At 34.9% G+C, this 21,586-nt stretch overlaps 1 protein-coding gene across 1 annotated transcript in view; it reads left to right on the top strand.

Moving 5' to 3' along the window:
• Positions 1–6,663: 6,663 nt before the first annotated feature.
• Positions 6,664–21,586, top strand: part of LOC125055290 (putative fatty acyl-CoA reductase CG5065) — a 31,780-nt gene continuing 16,857 nt past the window's right edge. The window contains exon 1 of the mRNA XM_047657685.1: positions 6,664–6,858. The gene's annotated coding sequence lies outside the window, so the exon portion shown is untranslated. The remainder of the gene's footprint in view (positions 6,859–21,586) is intronic.

The raw sequence follows: 21,586 nt of genomic DNA, 5'->3' as shown, positions 1-21,586 counted from the left end.
CTAGTGACGTAACGAGCCTACTTACCGACCGGTCCCAGCTAGGGATGGGAATTGTCGATAAACAACGATTGAGTAATATTCGACATAAAATAAAATAAATCAGTGGCGCTACAACCTTTATAGGTCTGGGCCTCAGATTTCTGTATATATTTAATGATCATCTGTCAATCTCATAGGCAACTAGGTGATCAGCCTCCTGTGCCTGACACTTGCCGTCGCCTATGGGTCTAAGGCAAGTCTGAGGTTTCCATACGATGTTTTCCCTCACCATACGAGTGAGTGTTCAAAGTTGGGGATCGAACCAACGACTCCAGGGATGAGAGTCCCACGCTGAAGTCGCTAGGACAACATTCCTCTCAATATTCGATATAACGGTACATAAAATTGCGGCCCAACATGGATTGCTGTTGCCTTTTGAACGCATCCAACGAAGACCGAATGAATCGTAGACGGCCTGGTTCTTTGGTTTCGGATTCTTTGGTGTTATAGATATAGGTCCTTCTTTCTTCTATCGCATATACCATGAGAAGTGTTCAAAAACCTTTTTGGATTAACAGCATCGCCTATTCGGACGTCAAGACAGAATGCGAAATTCCACCTGTTCTACCTTGGCTTCTGAGTCTTCCTGCCACCACCAATTCTTTCAACCAGTTGCCATTCCAGGAATTTCCGAAAGGTCACGATTTAGGGGTCTTCAAGATAAAGTCGTATCACATAAAGACCGGCAACGCAAGCCTCCTGTTGCAGATGTCTATGGGCGGCGGTAAGCACTGTTGGTGCTCTCGTTTGCCTCCTGTCTCCAGATCCTACATCTCTGAAAGGATCTCTTTCTTCTCTTCTCTTGTCTTCTCTAACTTAAACATGAACGTTCAGTAGATAAGAAAACTCTGACAATTATATAACATTATTTAATTTAGCTTTAACTGTTATTATTGAATATTTTCTACCGCGTACCACTTCTTTAACGCGTACCCCGAAAGGTCGGCAACACACCTGCTAGCCCCCAGATGCAGGTGTCTATGAGCGTCGGTTATCTGTCCCGTAACAAAATATTGATGGTTCCATCGCTTCGATTCAACAACGCCATCAAAGGTAATTTATCGATATCGATGATTAATCTATCGATACGTACATCGGTCTCTATCGTATAATGCAGTAAGTCCACTTTCACTGCCCGCCTCGTTTCCTACTTCGCTAACTGTCGTGTGACGTCACACTGTTTACTCACGCACATCACGTGACCACACTTACATAGTGTCAGAGATGAGCGGGCGGCCTATATTTTGATTTAAAACCTATTACTACTCTACAGTGACATTAAGATCAGAACCATTATTGGTGCTTTGAATTGAAAAGATTTACTACGAATTTAAGCAATATGAAAAATAAATCAGTGGCGCTTCAGCCTTTTAGGTCTGGGCCTCAGATTTCTGTATTTGTTTCATGATCATTTGTTTCTCTTATAGGCATGTAGGTGACCAGTCTGTCCCTGCCACATGCTTTCTTTTTGGGTCTCCGCCCGGTCTCCTAACGATGTTTTTCTTTGACGAGGGAGTGTTAAAAGGGCATAGAAAGTCAATTGGTGCACAGCCAGGGCCCGAACGTACGACAGGGATAGAGGCGCACGCCCTCTCACATATAACACTATTAAATATAAAGTAAAACACTAAGGGTCTGTTTCACAATGTACGGATAAGTTCTACGTAAGTGCCAAATTAGCTATTTAATACTTATTGGTAGGATAAACACTTTAGTGGCGTGCCACGACTGTCAGATAGCGCTATTCGTCACAAAAAGTCCATCATAAGTTATGAGTCCGATGAATGTCAAATAGCACAATTTATCTTCCACATAATTTATGTGTTGCATAGCTATTTGGTACTTTATCCATACATTGTGAAACAGGCCCTAAGTTAAAGTAAAAAGTTCAAACCGTACTTCTCAATACAAAAGGTAAATAATGTATGGATTTTGGGTTAAAATTCTTAAATAATGGGAATACTCTCGGGACGTTACTCCGACGATTTAGGTAATAATAAAATAGCAGCAACTCATTTTAATACCGCAATTAATTTGTTTTTTGTCTCGCTAAAACTTAACTGGCTGTACCGAATTGGCTAATTATGATTATGAAATAATTGTGGAAGTTCAGGGAAGGTTACAATGAGAAATATGTATAATATCGTTGATGAGGTTTTTATTGACTGTTAATGTTTGTATGTTAATTTGTAAATAAAGTCCTCAACCAATGTTGATATTTTTTGTGTGTGTTCAAGTGGATTCGAGAATCGTCAGCTAGTTAGTTTTTATAAATTAAAAAATATATGTTTATTATGGAATATAAGATTCAGGTATCACTTATTCCACGTCATTAAATTTGAATTTGTAGGCATCCCTACTCATCGGCAAAGAAGACAGAGGGTGTAGGCCGAGAGAAAAAGCCGGCGTAAAATACTCTCGGTACTCTTTTAAAATAGCATATCATCAAACAACACTTATTTTAAAACAAATATCGCAAATTAATTAGAAGTAGCCTGTCTAGCACTAGTCCCAGGCCCATTTATCAACTAGATAATCGTTAACTTTATAGTAAGCCTTTTTACACAGCTTTTCTATAATACATTTCTTAAATTGATTAAAAAGCAGAGATAAAAGAGCCTCTCGGATTTTATTAAAGAAGAGTATCCCTTTTCCCAAAAAAGAATTACTAACTTTAGATAGGATTGCGGGGAAATTGCAGCCTGCGTTTGTTCCGAGTATTAACATTGTGCGTATGTTCTATTCTAGTAAGTATTTAAGACCTACACAGGATAACGTCTGTCGGGTTTGCTAGTCGCTTATAAAACTACGAAAGCCTCAGTGAGCAAAATGTACAGACTAATTTAAAATACCTATATAATATGTTTATCAGAATATAATCTCTCTCTCGAGATCTTGAACTCATTTATATGTATTTTTATATAAAAGTTATTTTGAGTAAAACTGTCTCTCTAGTTTTATTCGTAAAAAAAAATTGGTATTTTAGCTCTGTTTTGTGTGTGTGATATTTTTTGTACATAATTATGCTCTTTAATATTGTGGAACATTTTTTTTTACACCTTGGGTAACATTATTGTAGTTTTGTATCCGTATTTTTTTTTGGCAATTAAAATATATATAGCCTATATTAATCAGCAAATGTAGCATTCGCATGGTGAAAGAATTTTTAAAATCGATCCAGTACTTTATGAGCCAATTCGATACAAACATACTTACATACAAATCTTTCTTCTTTATAATATTAGTATAGATAAAGAACACGTGATATTGACATAAAATTATCGTCAGATATATTTCATAACTCTAATAATTGTTACTTTATCAATAATAATAAAGTTTATTTACCTCTTCATAATATTGCGTTGTACATCCTGCGGGTATTGACAGGTAGTGAAAAGTCACCTTCACCAGCCCATGACTAAACTAAAGTAACTAACAAAATAAAACTAAATCATGAGTAGATGTGTGTGTGTTGTGTCAGGATGTGTGAGTTAAACGATAATAACTGATAGATATTAAAATTAATATCTCACTGGCACTCTGTGAATCTAGCGATTCAATTCCAACTTCAATAATGAGTTTGTGTACTTAAAAGTTGCCACATCGATAATGAGAGAGATTCAAAATTTATAATTTTTTGGTATAAATTGACAATAGACGAACCTGGCGTTGTCCAAAACATAGACTCAAATGATGAAATCGCACAGAGCAGATAATACCTATTTATCATAAATGATATATTTCCTCTCAATGATTCATGTTAGGAAACAAACCTGCAACTATTTATTACTCTACGGATATGCTTTTAGAATCTGCGTGCGCGTTCAACTCTTTTACAAGAAAAGTAGAGTATAGTTGAAACTGGAAAATTTTAAGGGTCAATGTGTACTACATTCCTTACAAACAAAAGAGTTAAGAGACAAAACTATAAAATATTCATCCGCTGAACGTGAAAAAACGTTCAAAGTTCAAAGATGCGTTATTCTAATGCTAGAAAGAAGAATAGAAGCGAGTATAAATTTTTTCACAAATGATTTCATGTTATGGTAGAGTTTTAAATTAAAGCAAAAATTAATATTTTCACTTCGTTATCGGCAATTTTGTAATAGAACAACATATGTTACACATTGGAAATCACGCCATCCTACGACAAATGTAAAGTCGAGCTCATTAAAAAGTAGAAGCCTCTTTGGGTATTCCGCAATATAACAATAGATGACGCTCACACAAGAATGTATACTAACTACCGAAATCATTAATTAAATATTGTAATAAATATACATTTCTGTAAATTGTTGATAACTTATTTTATAACTTCTTTTTTTTCTTTTTTTTTCCTTTATGGCTCTGGCACGGTTTGTGCATTAGCCAGCGTCAAGTATAAAATTTTAATAATTCGCACTTGTAATTGCCATCCTCGGCCTAGAAAGTATTGCTACGTTCTAAACCTTCACAGTCTCCTTTCTTAGGTAGCATACTCACTGCTTGCCTTAGAAATTCGACCGTGCCCTCCATGTACGGTTTAAGCCCGGTACCGCACAACCCTCCCAAAGGCCGAGAACAAACTTAAATTAAATTAAAACTTGCCCTCGAACCGGGAATCGAACCCGGTACCCCTCAACTAGCTGAATTAATTCTTTAAAATCTGAATTAGATTCATCGCAGTATAGCGCCATCTCTTGGCCGAGTGAAGTAAACAATAACTGGTCATTCTTACGCAAAGTAACCAACGGGTACATTTCGTCAGATAAATTTGGTAACTCCGGGCCGAATGTCTCAACCCAACAGGTTTCAGATCATATAATTAATGTAAAAGAGATTTCATGGCCACAACCTACATGTACATATTACACAGTAAATATTTCAAAACATTTTATTTAAGTCCTGTTAGTAGCTCACCTTGAATCCACAGTCTAACCTCATCTCCTGTACCAGGAAACCATCATCAGATGAAGTAATTATCTGGGTAACATACATAATACATATACCTACTTATACTAAAGACGAAGAAGAACTTGGTGTGCACGAAGCGTAGATATTTTTTGTCCAAAAATTAAATTGTTCATGGAATGTTTATTTTTTAAGAAACAAATAATTAAGTAGCGCTACAACCTTTATCTTTTTTGCGTCTGGGCCTCAGATTTATGTATCGGTTTCGTGATAATTCGTCAAAGTCAAAGTCGTAAATCATTTATTCATATAGGTAAGACAATGTACACTTATGAACGTCAATAAAGAAATATACATTAAATGCTTCTAATTTTACATTTACTGCCAGTTCTCAAATCAAGGGCGTATTTTAGGGAGATAGACAGTCCGACACATGCACGCCAACGCATGGATGTTAATCAAAGGCAAGTAGGTGATCAGCCTCCTGTGCCTGACACACGCCGTCGACTTTTTGGATCTAAGGCAAGCCGGTTTCCTCGCGATGTTTTCCTTCACCGTTGGAGCGAATGTTGAATGCACCCTTAGATAGAAAGTTCATTGGTGCACAGCCGGGGATCGAATCTACGAACTCAGGGATGAGAGTCGCACGCTGAAGCAACTAGTCCATCACTGCTCCAGGAATGTTTAGTTATTACTACCATAAACATATTAAAATAAAAAAACAGACTATCACGCGTTTTATATAATTAAAAATGGAACTTAAAATAATTAAAACGATATTGATTCCAGTCTAAAAATCTGATACAAAACAATATAATAATAGAAAAACAAAAATGACGTCATCATCAATATATGCAAAGTGCAAGTGTTTGGTCATGGTTGCACAAATCACTAATGGGCGAGACGATGCGGCCCTTATTAATTCGTTCATTAATTTTAATTACTGCTTAAACTTATAAATATTACATACATTGATTTACAGCCAGGTCTATTGAATACTAAATAAATCCTATTTTGTTTTTTCTTGTCCTGATTAGATACACTTATTGGACAGTTAAGGGAAAAAACCAATGCCGATTCGAGAAACGAAAAATATTATGAAAGGGGAGTATTTTTTTTTTACTTCAGTTACCTGAAAGACTTGTTGCCTGTTCACCGGTTTCTATTTATTTATAATAATATTTTGGGACAACACAGTGCTTGTGTGTTAGTAAATTTTACTTAAAAACTGTCATAGACAAATTAACAATAAAATAAATTCAAGTTATATGAGCGAGTTGTTAAATATTATCAAAAACGTCAGTTGTATACTTCTAAAAAGTTTTGAAAACTTTTATATAATCATTCATTCATTCATTCATGTAATAAACTGGCCTCTACCCGTGATGGGGTTCCGATAACATAAACTGTATGTTGTACTTTTTCGTTATTGTTCGATGACAATATAACATGCTCGTAAATATGTGTCGTACATTGTAATATCTTACGATCATTGTATGCTTGACAGTAATTTATTGAATTTTATTTACATAACTTTTGTCTTTAAAAACTGTAAGTATAAAACCTGTTTAATTTCTTCTTATTTTAAGAACAATTCCAATAACAACTTGTGTTCTATATAAAACTATAAATACACGACTATGTAGTAAATGTCACGATAACTTACAATCACCCGTTAGTAAATTATAGCGACGCGTAAATTCCAACGCGCGTTCTCATACGAAGGTTGAAATCTCAAAGTCAGTATCAGTGTGCGATTGCCCCTGAGAGCCTGTGCCTAGTTTCAATTTAGTCAAACTAAATTTGTCTTAACTAATTTAAAAATTTTGTCGAACTAAATTTGCCTAAACTAATTTATAATTTGACTGATTTAAGCAGTGCCTGTGATTGTGTTGTTATTGTGGCGTGTTTCGTATTACAGTCAAAGGGGTGAGTTTGAAAGCTTAAATATATGAGAAAATAATCCTTAATTCTAATAATAATTTTTCAAAATACATTTATTATATTTAAATATTTTTGTATTGAATCAATTAACACCGTACTTTTGAAAAAAGTTTAGTTTGTTTAAATTTATTTGGGGAAAATTGGGGAAACGTAATACTTAATATTTAAAAAAATATTTCATAAATAAGCCTCACATATTAATCTAAGGACAAACCAAAATCAAACATATGCATACATCAACTTATCATAAAAACTTTTTGGTAATCACTGCTGATAATAATTTTATTTTTTATAAATTTTCTAATTGCAGTCTTGACGCAAATGCAAAAGGAAACCTATTCTATAAACTTAGTAATCGATAGAAATTGTAACCTTATGGTATTATAAAAAAACACTTCTGCTTGCTAAAACACCTCTGATTCTCGGGGAATTATTTTAATATTTTTAAATATTTTAATTTATACAACTCTTAGAAAGTGTCTCACGCGCAATACTGCACACGTTACCCAACATTTGATGAAACTAAATTACGTCACAATAAATAATTACTTAAAATATAATTGTTTCGCATAATGTTTAAAAGAGGGGTCTAATTTGTGTAACTAGCTACTTAAGAAGCAAATCTTTATTAAATTATCGACCCAGCCCTGCGATTCTGTAACTCACTTTTCGTACTCACACAGCGGTTTTCGCATCGGCAGTCGCTCTCAAATCAGTCGTGAAGCAGTCATTTCATGATTTGACATGATTCGGAAAAGGTGGGAGCTTGTAGTTTATTGTTTATCAGAATGCCAAATCATGAAATGACTGCTTGAGAAGAGTGTTAAGAATGCTGATGAAAGTGAGTTACAGAATCGCAGGGCTGTAGACCAGACCCAAATGAATATGAAACCGAAATTTCAGCGTTTGTTTCATTAATAAAAGAAAAAATTTATCTACTCGGTGGAATTGTAATTCATAAGTCAGCGTCACTGTTATTACGAAAGGACCCAGATACTGCCCAGAGGTCATAATGGACAGAAAGGCCCTGTCTGCCTTAAATAATCATCTATTAAAAACTACTTAAATATGACTCATGACATGGGGAGTGGGACTTAAAACTAAATTTAAACTAGAATTTTGACCTTGAGGATGCAACCCTCATCCCTGAATAACGGATGCCCAATCCACCAATAGACTTTTCTTTCTATATGCGCAATTGTACCCATAAGTCGACGTCGACTCAGCCGTCCATGTCTGACAAACGTGTTACATGGTTGACCTTTTTGGCCATTAAGAAAATGATCACAGAACAGATCCAAAAATTTGAGGCCAAGATTTTTCTGGCCCTATTGTTTTTTATATATAATATATATAGTACGATAAATTTGCAACGAGTGCTAAGACTGTCATAAGTGAAGTCAAAGGAGAGAAAAAATATATTATTTTTTATTACTATGAACGCTGTGGCGTTGGACAAATGCGCTAATTTGCTTTTAAAAAATGGATAGTTATCATATAGGCATGTTCTGTCTGAGGGGAGCTGAAGAACTTTCCTTCGCCAGCATATGTTTTCGCTACTGTTTCCTCATACTAGATATAGGTATTTGTGACATATGGGAAGACTGAGAGAAGAATATGTTTTTTTTAAGTAATGGAAATTTTTTAGTACTTCAGGAAACACACTCAAACTATAAGTGTAATATAAATCTGATTTTATATCATAAAGAATTTTTATTTAAATGCTTAGAATTATTTCACATACGCTAATTAAATAAACATATAAGTTATAAATTTTTATTTAATTAGCGTACACCTGTTATATGCCCAATATTCTTGTGCGTACGTGCGTATATGTTAAAATAATATTCGATAGCAATTATTATTTACAATAACGAACATTATTTTTAGCTTATCCTGCATGACACTGTTCAAAAAAATTTATCAAAAATATTCGATTGTAAGTAAATAGCTGCTTACAAAACCTTTTTCGTTAATCCTTCTTTACTAAGCTCTAAAGAAATATGCCAAATGAGTCTTGTACTCGTAAGTCGAGAATTTGTCTACGATCTTAAAATTGAACAACTAACACTTAACGAATAATACATAATAATTAATTAATTGACTTAATATTTCTACATTTTATCGTACAATCATATCTACCTCACGGATTTCCTTAAAATATTAAATTATTATTCGACTTACACTATAATATTATCTCCAAATGCGTATTTCATAAAGAAATAAGCAAATCGAATTGATTTTTATTACCTTAAAACGCACACACACCAGCATTTTACACCTTCCCACACACACCTCAACAGGCAACTTATAAGTTATTAATCTTCGTCGTATATATGGTATCCGTTTTGGATATTTTAATTGTAGTATTGTAAAATCTTGAATTTTTTATACCTACAAACTAAATACGAATACTTAGCGTTAACTTTGCGATAAAGAGGGAGCTTGTAGTTTATTGTTTATCAGAATGCCAAATCGTATAATAAATCTTTGACCGACAATTTTCTCGTGTTAGGTTTATTTTCACGTGTAACAAGAGTTTTAGATTTGCCGCCAATTCACAAAAACAAATGACAAATGAATGCAATATACTACTTTAAGTTACCAAAGAGTTCTAAAATTGAAATTCAAAAAAGTTTTCATTAGCAATGTTTCAAACTGGCCAGTTCTAAACATTTTCAGCGTTACCCACGTATTATTTTGGTGGTATTCCATGAAAATTTGTGCCTCCGAGATGCAGCATTGTTAGGTACACAACAAATAACCCTGCACTAGTTCTGCCGGGAATACTATTGGTTAGTACTTAAAAATAAGGGTTTGGTACGTACCACAATAAAATATTATCAGGAATTGCACAAGGACATTGTGTAATTAGATGAGGTGGTAAACCCACCAACCCAATATTCAATTTTCCTAATAATAATGATAAATCCTTCACTTGCCGAAAGTCGTTCATAATCATCAATCATCATTCAGCTTGCAAATCACAAAATATAATTGAAACAGTTAAATTATTTATAAATAAAATCGCAAATTATGTTGCTAAGCGCAAAGACGGCTAGACCAATGCAATTTTTTTAAATTATCCCTTGACTATGTGAAAAGTTTTTATGGATAGAAAAATATATACATCTTTATTCCAGAAAAGCGAACAGTTTCTATGGAGTAGCAAAGAAACTGTTCCATATGTTGGTATGTATCTACTAAAAAGTAAAAAAATCATATTAAGGCGAAACGATGTTCGATGTCTTCGAGTATTTAGAGAACATACATTAAAATAAGCGTTTTAAAGACTTCTAAAATGTGTTAAATTAATTATTCTGACAAAACTAAATTGAGCTACGGAGATTGTAGTTTTTAGAAATTATATAAATTAAATTTAACACCACTAAATCGTGGTGTGCAATAATATAATTTGGTAATATTTCGCTGAATGATATTGCACTAATACAAAAACGTGTGCGAATAGATTACGCCACGCGAGGGGAAAAGGGGCGTGAATGAATAATTTCATTATTGTTATAAAAGACCTAGATAAAATTCAAATATATTATATTCAAATTCAGTATATTAAAATTATTCAACACTTCAACCACATATACGCATATGCATGTGTCTTCCTTATAATAAACCATAAGGTATTATGCGCCATTATTTAAAAACGGGAATTGACACATCAATAGTTCTTTCTGGAAGAAAAAATCTGAATTTTCGTGTATTTCAGTTCAAAATGACTTTAACGACTTTTAAGCTAATTGCGGCTACGTTCGGCCGTGTATAAGTTTAAAGTTTTGTTAAGATAAGCTTAGATGTCAGTTATGACAGTTTTTAATGACAGCTGAGTTTCCATGGTAACTATAGAGATTGATTGGTTATTTCATTAGATTTTATAATCTTTCAGGTTACGTTAGAGGTCAGGTTTAATCAGTGACACACTTGTCTTAACCTTTCATCGCTTAAGGTCAGTGTGTCGATGTAGTAACAGTGTCCGTGTGACCCCTCTCTCCTCCAGACGCGTTCAATTACTTACGAAATCATTTAATAAAACCTGAGGCGTGATGTGACCTCACGTGTTCTCCACGCTGGAAAGATTCTTCTAATTTTTGTGTTATAATAATTATTCGGTAACGTGGTGATAGATCACGTGACACAAAATTCTACATTAACTATGGCTTGCGTATGTCAAAATACAATACGTTTTGATGTATCGCTGTCCCCTGGTTACGACTGTTTTATAGGCAATGTATAGTACGTAACTGTTATTTTAATCATAATTTTTGCAAAACATTTTATTAAACACGAGGATCTGTTTAATCTACGAAAATTATTTATTGTACACAATTACTAATTTTACTTTCCTGAGATACCATGAAGATAGTTTTAGTTTAGATTGTAATTCTACCAAATAATCATAAAAGTTAATGCGACAGTTTAAAAACAAAAAAAGAGTGTTAATAATCTCTGTATCATGAACGTCATAATATTTCCGGGAAAAGAAAGACATTATTAAGTTCTAGACATTCGTCAAAATGTGTTGTCGTAATTTGCGGTCGGCGAAATAATCGAAAAACGCGTCTCTAATTAAACTGAAGTCTAATTAGTCTAATTACTGTAATGTACATTTAGTTATTTTTTAACAATTTACACTAAATACATAACAACATTGTTTAAAATGTAACATTCATTTATCTCTTGTGAAATGCTAAATCGTGTTCGGACTAATCTACATTTTTAACATTAAGAAATAATCAAAATTGATACCGGCTTGTTAAATAAGAATTTTTAAGCTAATTAGGCCTACACACGAATATCCGGTTTTTGGGTATCCATAAATCTGTTTCGAAAACTTTATTTTGAAATCTCGAATTATATCAATCCTCTACTATTGGTTTATTAAATTAAATTCAATTCAAAATCATATACGTAGGTAACACATATTAACGTCAAAACAGAAATATGCTCATATTAATTGCTTCTTATTTTACATTTACTGCCAGCAAATCAAGCAATCAAAACGACTTCTTCACGATTTTAAACCAAGGACCAATTCTTTAGTTTTTTTATGTTTATTTTCTATGGCTCACGTCCGCATTAAAAACGATATTTTTATATTCCTTAACACACACGATCAGCTGTTATGTCGGTGAAGGTCGGATTCCGGTTAAACCACTTTCTTATCGTTGCAGTTTTTTTTGTTTAAATTAAAATAGATAGGTATAGATATAATAAAATATTAACGAACTTCAAGCGTGCATTTCATATATATTTTTTTAATAATTAATACATTTTTGAAAGTTCAAAACATGAAAAGTCAGATTCCTAGCCTTTTAGAATTTTTCAGCGTTAAAGGCAGACACGAGCAAATGATGTACCTTTTTTTATGTAATAGGAGGCTAACGGGCTGAAGGCTCACCTGATGTTGAGTGATACCACCGCCCATGGACGAGGCTCGCAAGTGCGTTGCCGACCTTTCAAGAATTGGTACGCTCTTTTCTTGAAGGAACCTAAGTCGAATTGGTTCGGAAATACTTCAGTCAGCTGGTTCCACATAGTGGCGGTGCGCGGCAAAAACTGCCTTTGAAAACGCTCTGTTGTGGAACGATGGACGACGAGGTGATACGGATGGTATTTTATATTTTGCATTGACGTCCGATAATGAAACTCAGCTGCAGGTATTAGACCGAACAACTCTGAACACTCTCCATAGTAAATTCGGTAGATTTACTTTTTTTTACATTTTAAGGGGGTGTCAATTGACAATGCAGCGCTACAATGGTGGCAGACGTGGTCCTTAATATTCCTTATCGTATAATAACCGCTATTAAAAATGTCTGCCACATGAGCAAACCATATAGATATTTTGCTCGCCAGCTCCCTAGCTAAAATGTTCATTACGGTCTTCAAAACAGCCGTGTCTTTGACATAAAATTTAACCCTCTAAGAAAAATTTAGAAACAGAAATGTTCCTGCCCCGGTCAAATAGTACTTGATTTTTTCGGGTGACAATCATCTATTTGATGCAGTGTTGGCCTAGTGGCTTCAGCGTGCGACTCTCATCCCTGAGGTCGTAGGTTCGATCCCCAGCTGTGCACCAACGGACTTTCTTCCTAGGTGCGCCTTTAACATTCGAACGGTAAAGGAAAACATCGTGAGGAAACCGGCTTGCCTTAGACACAAAAAGTCGACGGTGTGTGTCAGGGACAGGAGGCTGATCACCTACTTGCGTATTAGATTGACAAATGATCATGAAACTGATTTATTTTTGAAGTTATACTTCTTTAGGCGCGTTATGAAAAATTGATGAGAGTGAAATTTTACGATTGCGCGCGCACCGTGACATAAAATTGTCAGTATGAAGTTTTTAAACCAGCCGGGCGCCGAGCGTGCGCGAGCGAGATGGGAATAAGACAATCTACAAGTAAAAAGAAATAAAATATGCGTGAAGTTAGCAGCTATGCCAAGAATTTTGAATGACCATAATGACCTTTGTAGTACCTTTAAACAAAAAAAGGAGTTTTAATTAGTTTCAAAGAAATTTAGCAATGCTTTTTTACAAAGACCTATTGTTACTTAGTTAAAAGGTTATGAAACAAACCTAGTTATTAAATTGAATGAATAATATAATAAAATAATAAATAATAATAATAATTATTATTAATTAATAATTGAATAATATACTAAATATTAAATATTATTAAATTATTTACGTTAAATATTTATTATTATTTAATATTTTAAAAAAATAAAGAAAGCCAAGGATATATAACTTCTTACGCGCGTACATAAGTACACGCGACCTTTTTTTTTAATCATCTTTTTGAGTTCATTTATAAAATTATAGAACATACTTTATCTAAATATTATTTATATTAATTATTTGTGTATCAGGAAACAAACAGATCCATTTTAATCGAAACAGAAATAAGACAAATAAAAAATAAAGTGAGACAAACAGTTTCACAGAAAACGAATAATTACACAAACAAACAGACATAACAGCAAACGCGAAATCCAAGTAGATAAGACAATATTTTTATAACTTATAAGGAGACGAAAAATATCCTATTAAATAACTATATAATAATAATCCTAAAAAAATATTGTATAACAAAGAAAGAAAGCACTCGAGTGCGAAAACAGGTCGACATGTCATATTGCAAATATAAACTTTGAAAAGGGGGAAAATATATGTCATATTGCAAATATAAGAAATTGTTTCGACTTTGAAAATGGGGAAGATAATTCGTAAAAACACCTTTACTTTATGTCTAATAATATATTTATTGCATTGCTTTTCAGCCAGTTTAAATCGAATATTACACATAAATATTATACAATAATATATCGAAGAAGTGTTTGTTAATGATAAATTAAAAACGAATCAAACCACTCTTTTACAGATTGATATTATTTCTATTAAGTTCCTTGGACTGAAGAACAATCGAATTGAGCCCGGGGCCTTGAGTTATAATATAAATAATATTTCCTTATATCGACAAAAGCTTGTTTATGTTTTGTTAGTAAAAAAACTTAATAGCTTATTATTGTCGAGTAGTACAAAATATAGGAAGAAATATGTATTTGGATGATCTCATAAGTGTAAATACAAGTAACGCTACTTCACACAAATATCAAACATGACACGATGTTTGCGTTAAATACTTGTTTACTTGTACTGTGTATACATTAAACTTTGAAACTTGGACTAGATGCTTTGGACCGTCATGGTTTGTATTAACTGACTTTAAAACACACTGTCAAATTGGATCTAACCAGTTTGCAGCCTTGGTTAATCAGAGAATAGAGTTAAAAGTTTGGCTGAGTACCCTTTATGTTCACAGTATTTCCTCGCCGTATTGCGATGCTCTTATGCTAAGGAAACCACCAGCTGTGGGTACCAGTACCCAGGCACCAACTAAAATTTTTAATTAGCGCCTGTGAACATAACCCCCGAGTCTCTCACGGTCTCTGTAACTCTGCAGTACTCCAAAGGGAACGAAATTTCCGGATTGATTTAGTCTAAATTGGCTCGTCAGCAAGGGTACAACGTGTTCAGTATCTAAAGCGGGAAACGTCAGTAAGAGACCCCAACTCCCTTGGACTCCCAAGTCCAAGTGGATGGCCATCTGGGTTTTTGGGATCATATAGTGGACATTTCCAAGAAAGCATACACAAGAATGGGATTTGTGCTTCGAAGTACAACGGTCACTAATATTAAAGCTATCTCAAGCTTGAAGAACGCATTGGTTAGTCTGTAACTCGTCTGTTTGGGCTCCGAAAACAGTTAATGCATACTGTCTTATGTTGGAGCGCATACAGGACAAATTTACATGATACCTATATAGCAGACTGTATGGCGTCTATCCCTACTATCCTTTAATGTACCCAATATTGTCTTGTGGGGGTTGCCGTGCAACCCAAGTGTACTTCAAGAACTCGATTTCTTTTTACCTATGGGATATGTGCGACGGCGAAGGCCAAGGTTGTTTGCGATACCAGAAACAGTCTGTTGCAACGGTTGCGCCTACTGAATCCTGTCTCCGACACTATCGACATATTTATATGTTCGCAGAGTGACTTCACAGTAGCGATATTGTGTATATTATGATTTTAATATTATATACTTTATTTTATTTTTCACGACATTATCGTATTGAGATAGTCTGTAAGGATTTCTGTAAATTAATAAATAAAAGGGAACAAAATCAAAGTTGTAGGAAAGACACTTGTATCATTACTATTACATTCTGCCTATTTTTCTCCCTATTTCCTTCCTGCGGCGGTTTTTCTATTTATTGGATACAAGGAAGCTTCTAGTAATATTTATTTGAAGTTCCATTGTTTTATTCATTTAATAATTACAAGGCGAGAACTGTCAACACACTGTATCGTTGAAATATTAGTCCAGGCTAAGTTTGACCTTCATATATCAAATCTATATTGTTATTTTTTGCTAGATTTTTGTCTCAACTATAAATCTTACCTTTATGTGTATTACACAGCGAAAAGGTTGTTTCCGGCAGTGGTGATAATTGTACGGGACTTTATTACAACTAAGCTCTTGAGTAAAGAAAAGAAAAGAAGCTGTACTTTATTTTATATACCTTATATATAAAATAAAGTAACTTCTAACTTCTAAGGAATTTCTTTTGTACGATCGATCATTACGCAATACTCATTACCAAAAAAAATATAATACTTTTCATGACGCAGCTGGTTTCGAGAATTGATCTTACTAATGTACCTAGACTGATTTTTGTTAATTGGTATTACTATTATAAGTTAATGATGTTTTAAATATCAAATTAGTATCTAGTCACTCATCCGCGTAAAAACCATTGCTATATATTATGTCATTTGATTCGATCGGTGACTACTTAATGTTCATTATGAATCACCGCCATTAAAACTTCTATAGGTTTGCCCAATTTGTATTCATTAGTAAAATTTGAAAAAAATATTTGAATTGGTTTAAAACAAATATTTCCTGTTACAAACAATTAATATAAAAGTATATTTGTGTGATTTGGTGTGTTTTTTTTCTACAAATAATTTTATTTGTAGTATTTGGTAGTGAAGTTACTAAGCAAATGCATGACGTGTTTTGCCTCTAAGGGTGTGCCATTAGCTTTCTTGTTTTATACCCGGTGGAAGACATTTTAAATAAATAAATTTGTTTAATATTATGTTATAATAAAGACATCGTTCTTGGACTTTTGTATAAAAACATACATAAACATACTATATATTGACCACATTTCTCGATATTATTATCATCAGATGAGAAATCATCTAGTTAAGGAAATACTTGGTTGTCCAAAATATACAAGATTTTGACGAATTGAATTTACATGCCCTATATACATATAAAAGAAAGAAATTCGGCCTCCTTTTTTTTTTTTTTATTTGCATAATTGGGTGCAGCACTGACTAAGCAAAATAAAGAAGGGGAAATTAAAGACTTGTATATAAGTTTACTGCTACAAATACGAAATTAATTTCAGCAAACAAATTTTCATTGCAGTCATAGAAAAAATAGTTAATGAATAATAAAATTGAAAATAACAAAACCATTTTACACAAGTCAAGTTAAGACAAGTTAACACTTATTCACTAACGTGCACGTTAGTCTTAATTTTGTATTGGTAAGTGACTAATAGTACACAAGAACAGAATGTCTTCCCCTTAATAGAGACTGTACGTAGTGTTATTGGACACTTCCTTATGTTAAAAATCCTTATAAATAAATTATGTTAGACTTAAATTACTCATTAGTCTTAAGTTAGGCTAGATCGTAATGTTCCACGACCTCTCAGTGAAAAGACAATGTATTAAAAAAAACAATTACGAGATTAAATTCCCCTTGTAACATTTTGAAACTAATCATTTGGAAAATCTTACGATACGTTGTAAACAAAATAAATACAGCTTACAAATTCGTATCACGCGTGAGACATCTTCCGCGACTTGTGGGAATTCATAATGGCAAGGTAATTGTGTGCGACAGTGACGTTATACACAAACACAAAGATTCTATTGCATAACTATTGATTATATGCGAAATCGTTTAGCGGCTTGGAACTAGTATCTGCCCTGCGATTCTGTAACTCACATTTCGAACACACACAGCGGTTTTCGCATCGGCGGTCGCTCTCAAATCAGTCGTGAAGCAGTCATTTTATGATTTAGCATTCTGATAAACAATAAACTACAAGCTCCCACCTGTTCAGAATGCCAAATCATAAAATGACTGCTTCACGACTGATTTGAGAGCGACCGCCGATGCGAAAACCGCTGTGTGTGTTCGAAATGTGAGTTACAGAATCGCAAAGCAGTACTCTGTAACTTCCGGTAGCTAGCCCGACTTTAATATGAAGTTTTATCCAAATTTCAATCTCTTAGGGCAAGGTTAATAAACTAAACTCTCGTATATCAAAATCCAATACAGTTTGACGTATGGAAGTCAGACTTGCGTAGCACGGGTTGCGCCGTATTCGGGCACCTTTGAATAATATTTATAATTTTACTAATTAAATCAATTAATGTCAATTTGAATATTATCGGCCATGAATAGAATTCGTTTTTTGTAGCTCGAGGACGATGGGCAACAATTCAATGTGAAAGTCTTCACAGGAATTTTCTATTTGTAATAATTATTTTAGTTAAACCGACTTCTCATTAAATTTAAAGTCTAAATACGCACATAAAATATAGAAATTTACTTATTTATACAACATACCTTATATGTATATTTATTAGTTTCTCTATGAAATAAATTAAACTATAATATTATTCACGCCCACGTACGTATATAGTATAGGAATATGTAAATATTATTTACAATAAATTTAGCCTATTGGCGTGCGTGTTTAAGTCGTGTGATCACTGACAGATTTTTTTATTCTAATAATATAAGGCCAACATATAAATATAACATACATTTTGTATGCTAAAGAACACTACGGGAAACAATGACGTGTGTTCCCCAAGTTCATACTTGGAATTTATTTGTTTATTTAACCAAATAAGTTTTGTTTACGTCTAATACAATAAACACAGTGAAACAAAACTCATGAATATAAAACAATTATTTCAATACAATACCAGCTTATTAATCTACAAAATTTTAAATGACTATTGTTACGGACAACGAACAATACAGTTAAGAAAGCCGACGAACGAAGCTGCACGCCAGATGTTCTTCTAGGAAACGGTCGGCGGGACGCAGGTAGAGGAAGGGCCGGTCGGTCCCTTTGACCAGCGTGGTAGTTTTATGTTTAGTTTTAAGCTATTATTTGTATAACGACCAGATAGATTTAAGCAGCCGTGCCGGACGGACGTTAGTCGTAAGCTTACTTCGCTGTATTATAATTGTATCACCATCACTAACGTTCGGCCAATAAACATAACATTTATAACTCCACGAGTTTCATTTCGAGAATAGCGGCGGTGGTTCAGATCGACACCGTACGTTTATAGTTTGGTCCTTCGAGCAGCCGGATAACCAGAAGAATAATACTCTACGCATCGACGCCGAGAAGAAGGAAGAATTTACCTGCGATCCCAGGAAGATTTTCATCGGCAGTACTACCTGCGATCCCAGGAGTACGTGCAGAGGGTTGACTTCATCGCCTGTACAAAGTGACTCGCCGCATCGACGTATTGCTGCTGTGGGTCGCCGACGGAAAGCATTGTCCACCAGTTCATCGAAGCGAAGAATACAATCGACTTCAAAATGAACACAAGAAGCCGACAAGCTATGAGGGCAGTAGAAATCGATGAAGATATACGGACAGAACGCGTGCCGTTAGAATCACCATCGAAAGTCCTAGAACGTGGACCAGCCGATATTACACACGACAGGGAGTCAGTTGAATCAATACGAAAGAATGAAGCCGTTGATTCAAGGTTGTTACCTGTGGGTTCAGCATCACAGACCTCAAGAAATACAATGAGGTCGAAAGCATCCCGTGTAAGGCAAGCTGAATACGAAGTCCAAAAACGCTTGGTCGCATTAGAAAAAGAACATTTAAGAAAAAAGTTCGAATTAAAGAAGCAGGAGATGGAACAAGAGATGGAGCTTGAAATGAAATTGTTAAAGAAGCAAATCGCTGTTGACTTACCCAGAGCAGACGACGAAGAGAGTATCGTCGAAGGCTTGCCAGAACAGCGGAACGGAAACAATTCCGCTGCTATAGTAGATAGATGGCTAAGAAGTCATAGCGGCGTGAATAATCTATCTCAAGGTGATAGGGAAGAAGACACAGCGCTCCCAGAACGCGTGGAGCCATTGAAACACAATGTGTCTTGGGAAAAAGAACGGCCCATATCACCTATCGAAGAGGCCTCCGTGCCGAGAACGCGATCCCATGATCAAGGGATGGAACGGCTCATCGGAGCCTTTGAAAAAATAGCTACAAACAGACCCCCTGTACGACATGCTCAAGATCTGCCGCAGTTTAACGGGAATGTCTGCGACTGGCTTTACTTTAAAGTTGCTTATGAAGACTCCACGAAGCTCTACAAATACTCTAAAGCGGAAAACATGGCAAGATTACGCACATGTCTTACGGGAGCCGCTAAAGAAACAGTCGCCGTATTATTGAGTACTGCTTGCGATCCCGAGCTTATTATGAATGCACTAGATCAGTGTTATGGCCGACCGGAGATCATAATTGATAAAGCGCTGGAAGAAATAAAGCGATTACCCAGACCGGGATATACAGCGGTTGAATTTAACCAGTTTGCAATAAAAGTGCAAAACATCGCGTGGCTATTGAAAAGTGTAAACGATCGTAGCTACACGAGTAACGGGGCCTTAGTCCGAGAAATAGTGTCTAAACTTAACCTGCACTATCAGGCTAGATGGACGGACTACGGTAAGGCTTATAGTAATGAGAAAGAACCAATTCTCATTACGCTCTCAAAATACCTCTTAGAAGAAGCGAGCTTACAACTCACTTTCAACTATAGCCGTAAGATAGAAACTGCGACATCGCTAGGTACAAGTAAACCTAGATCAAAAACGAATGAGCGCGTTTACTCAACACAGAAGAAACTCAGATGCCTATGCTGTAACGGCAACCATCATGCAACTCATTGTGAAGAGTTTTTGAAAATGAATCTTAATCAACGATGGGATAGATTGAGAGAAACGAAGGCATGTTTTTTGTGCCTAGAAGAATATCACCGACGATCACAGTGCAGGAAAAAGCGATGTGGTATTGATGGGTGTGAAAAAGCTCACCATAGGTTGTTGCATTGGGTAGAACACAAACCACAACAACAACCATTGTTGGTGCAACCATCAACATCAAACTCAGAGGCTGAAGTTGTTATGTCGACCTCTGTGACTGCAAAGGATGAATGTCAAGCCGTCTTACTGAAAGTATGTCCCGTAACTGTGAGAGGCCGAAATGGAAAGATCGTAAAAACTCATGCCCTACTGGACGAAGGTTCGACTATTACAATTGTCGCGGAAAAGTTAGCCCACGAATTAGGTGTGAGCGGGCCAAGCAAGCCGCTGAAAATTCAAGGAGTTAGTTCTCAAACGAAAGATTTTGAGAGCCAACACGTCAAAATTGACATCAGTCGCTACGACGGAGGGGCTAATTACACTTTGAAAGCGCGAACGATGCGTGATTTCGATATTGGTAGCCAAAGAATTAGCGCGGACAATTTGCGCTACAAACACTTGGTTAAGTTACCACTCCAACAAATGATTGGCGAAGCTAAACCACAATTATTAATTGGAGCAGACAATTGGCATCTCATCGTTTCCCGAAAAGTATACAGTGGGAAGAAAAATGAACCGGCTGCATCTTTAACTCGATTAGGCTGGATTTTACATGGTACAGCACCTATACGAAGTTTAATGGAAGACAACGAACGTGTTTTGCACTGTATAAAAAAGGCGGCAGAAAGCGACGTTTACAAAGAAACAATAGATGAGCGTCTAGAGGCGATATTAAAACAAGGTTTTGCAATTGATGCCTTGGGTATAAATAATAAAAAAAGGTTAACAAGTGCCGACGCACGTGCAGTTCAATTGTTCAATACAACAGTAGAGAAACGGGAAAGGCGTTACTACCTGGGGTTGCCGTGGAAGACTGATAACACGAAATTCCCAGAAACCTATAATATGGCATTTAATCGGCTTAAAAGCATTGAACGGAAAATGGATCAGTCGAATGAGTTTAAAAAGTCGATGTCT

Source organism: Pieris napi, chromosome 13 (genome assembly GCF_905475465.1).
Source record: "Pieris napi chromosome 13, ilPieNapi1.2, whole genome shotgun sequence".
NCBI lineage: Eukaryota > Metazoa > Arthropoda > Insecta > Lepidoptera > Pieridae > Pieris > Pieris napi.
Note: the sequence above shows the minus strand (reverse complement) of the source record. Positions and strands in the feature narration are given on the sequence as shown.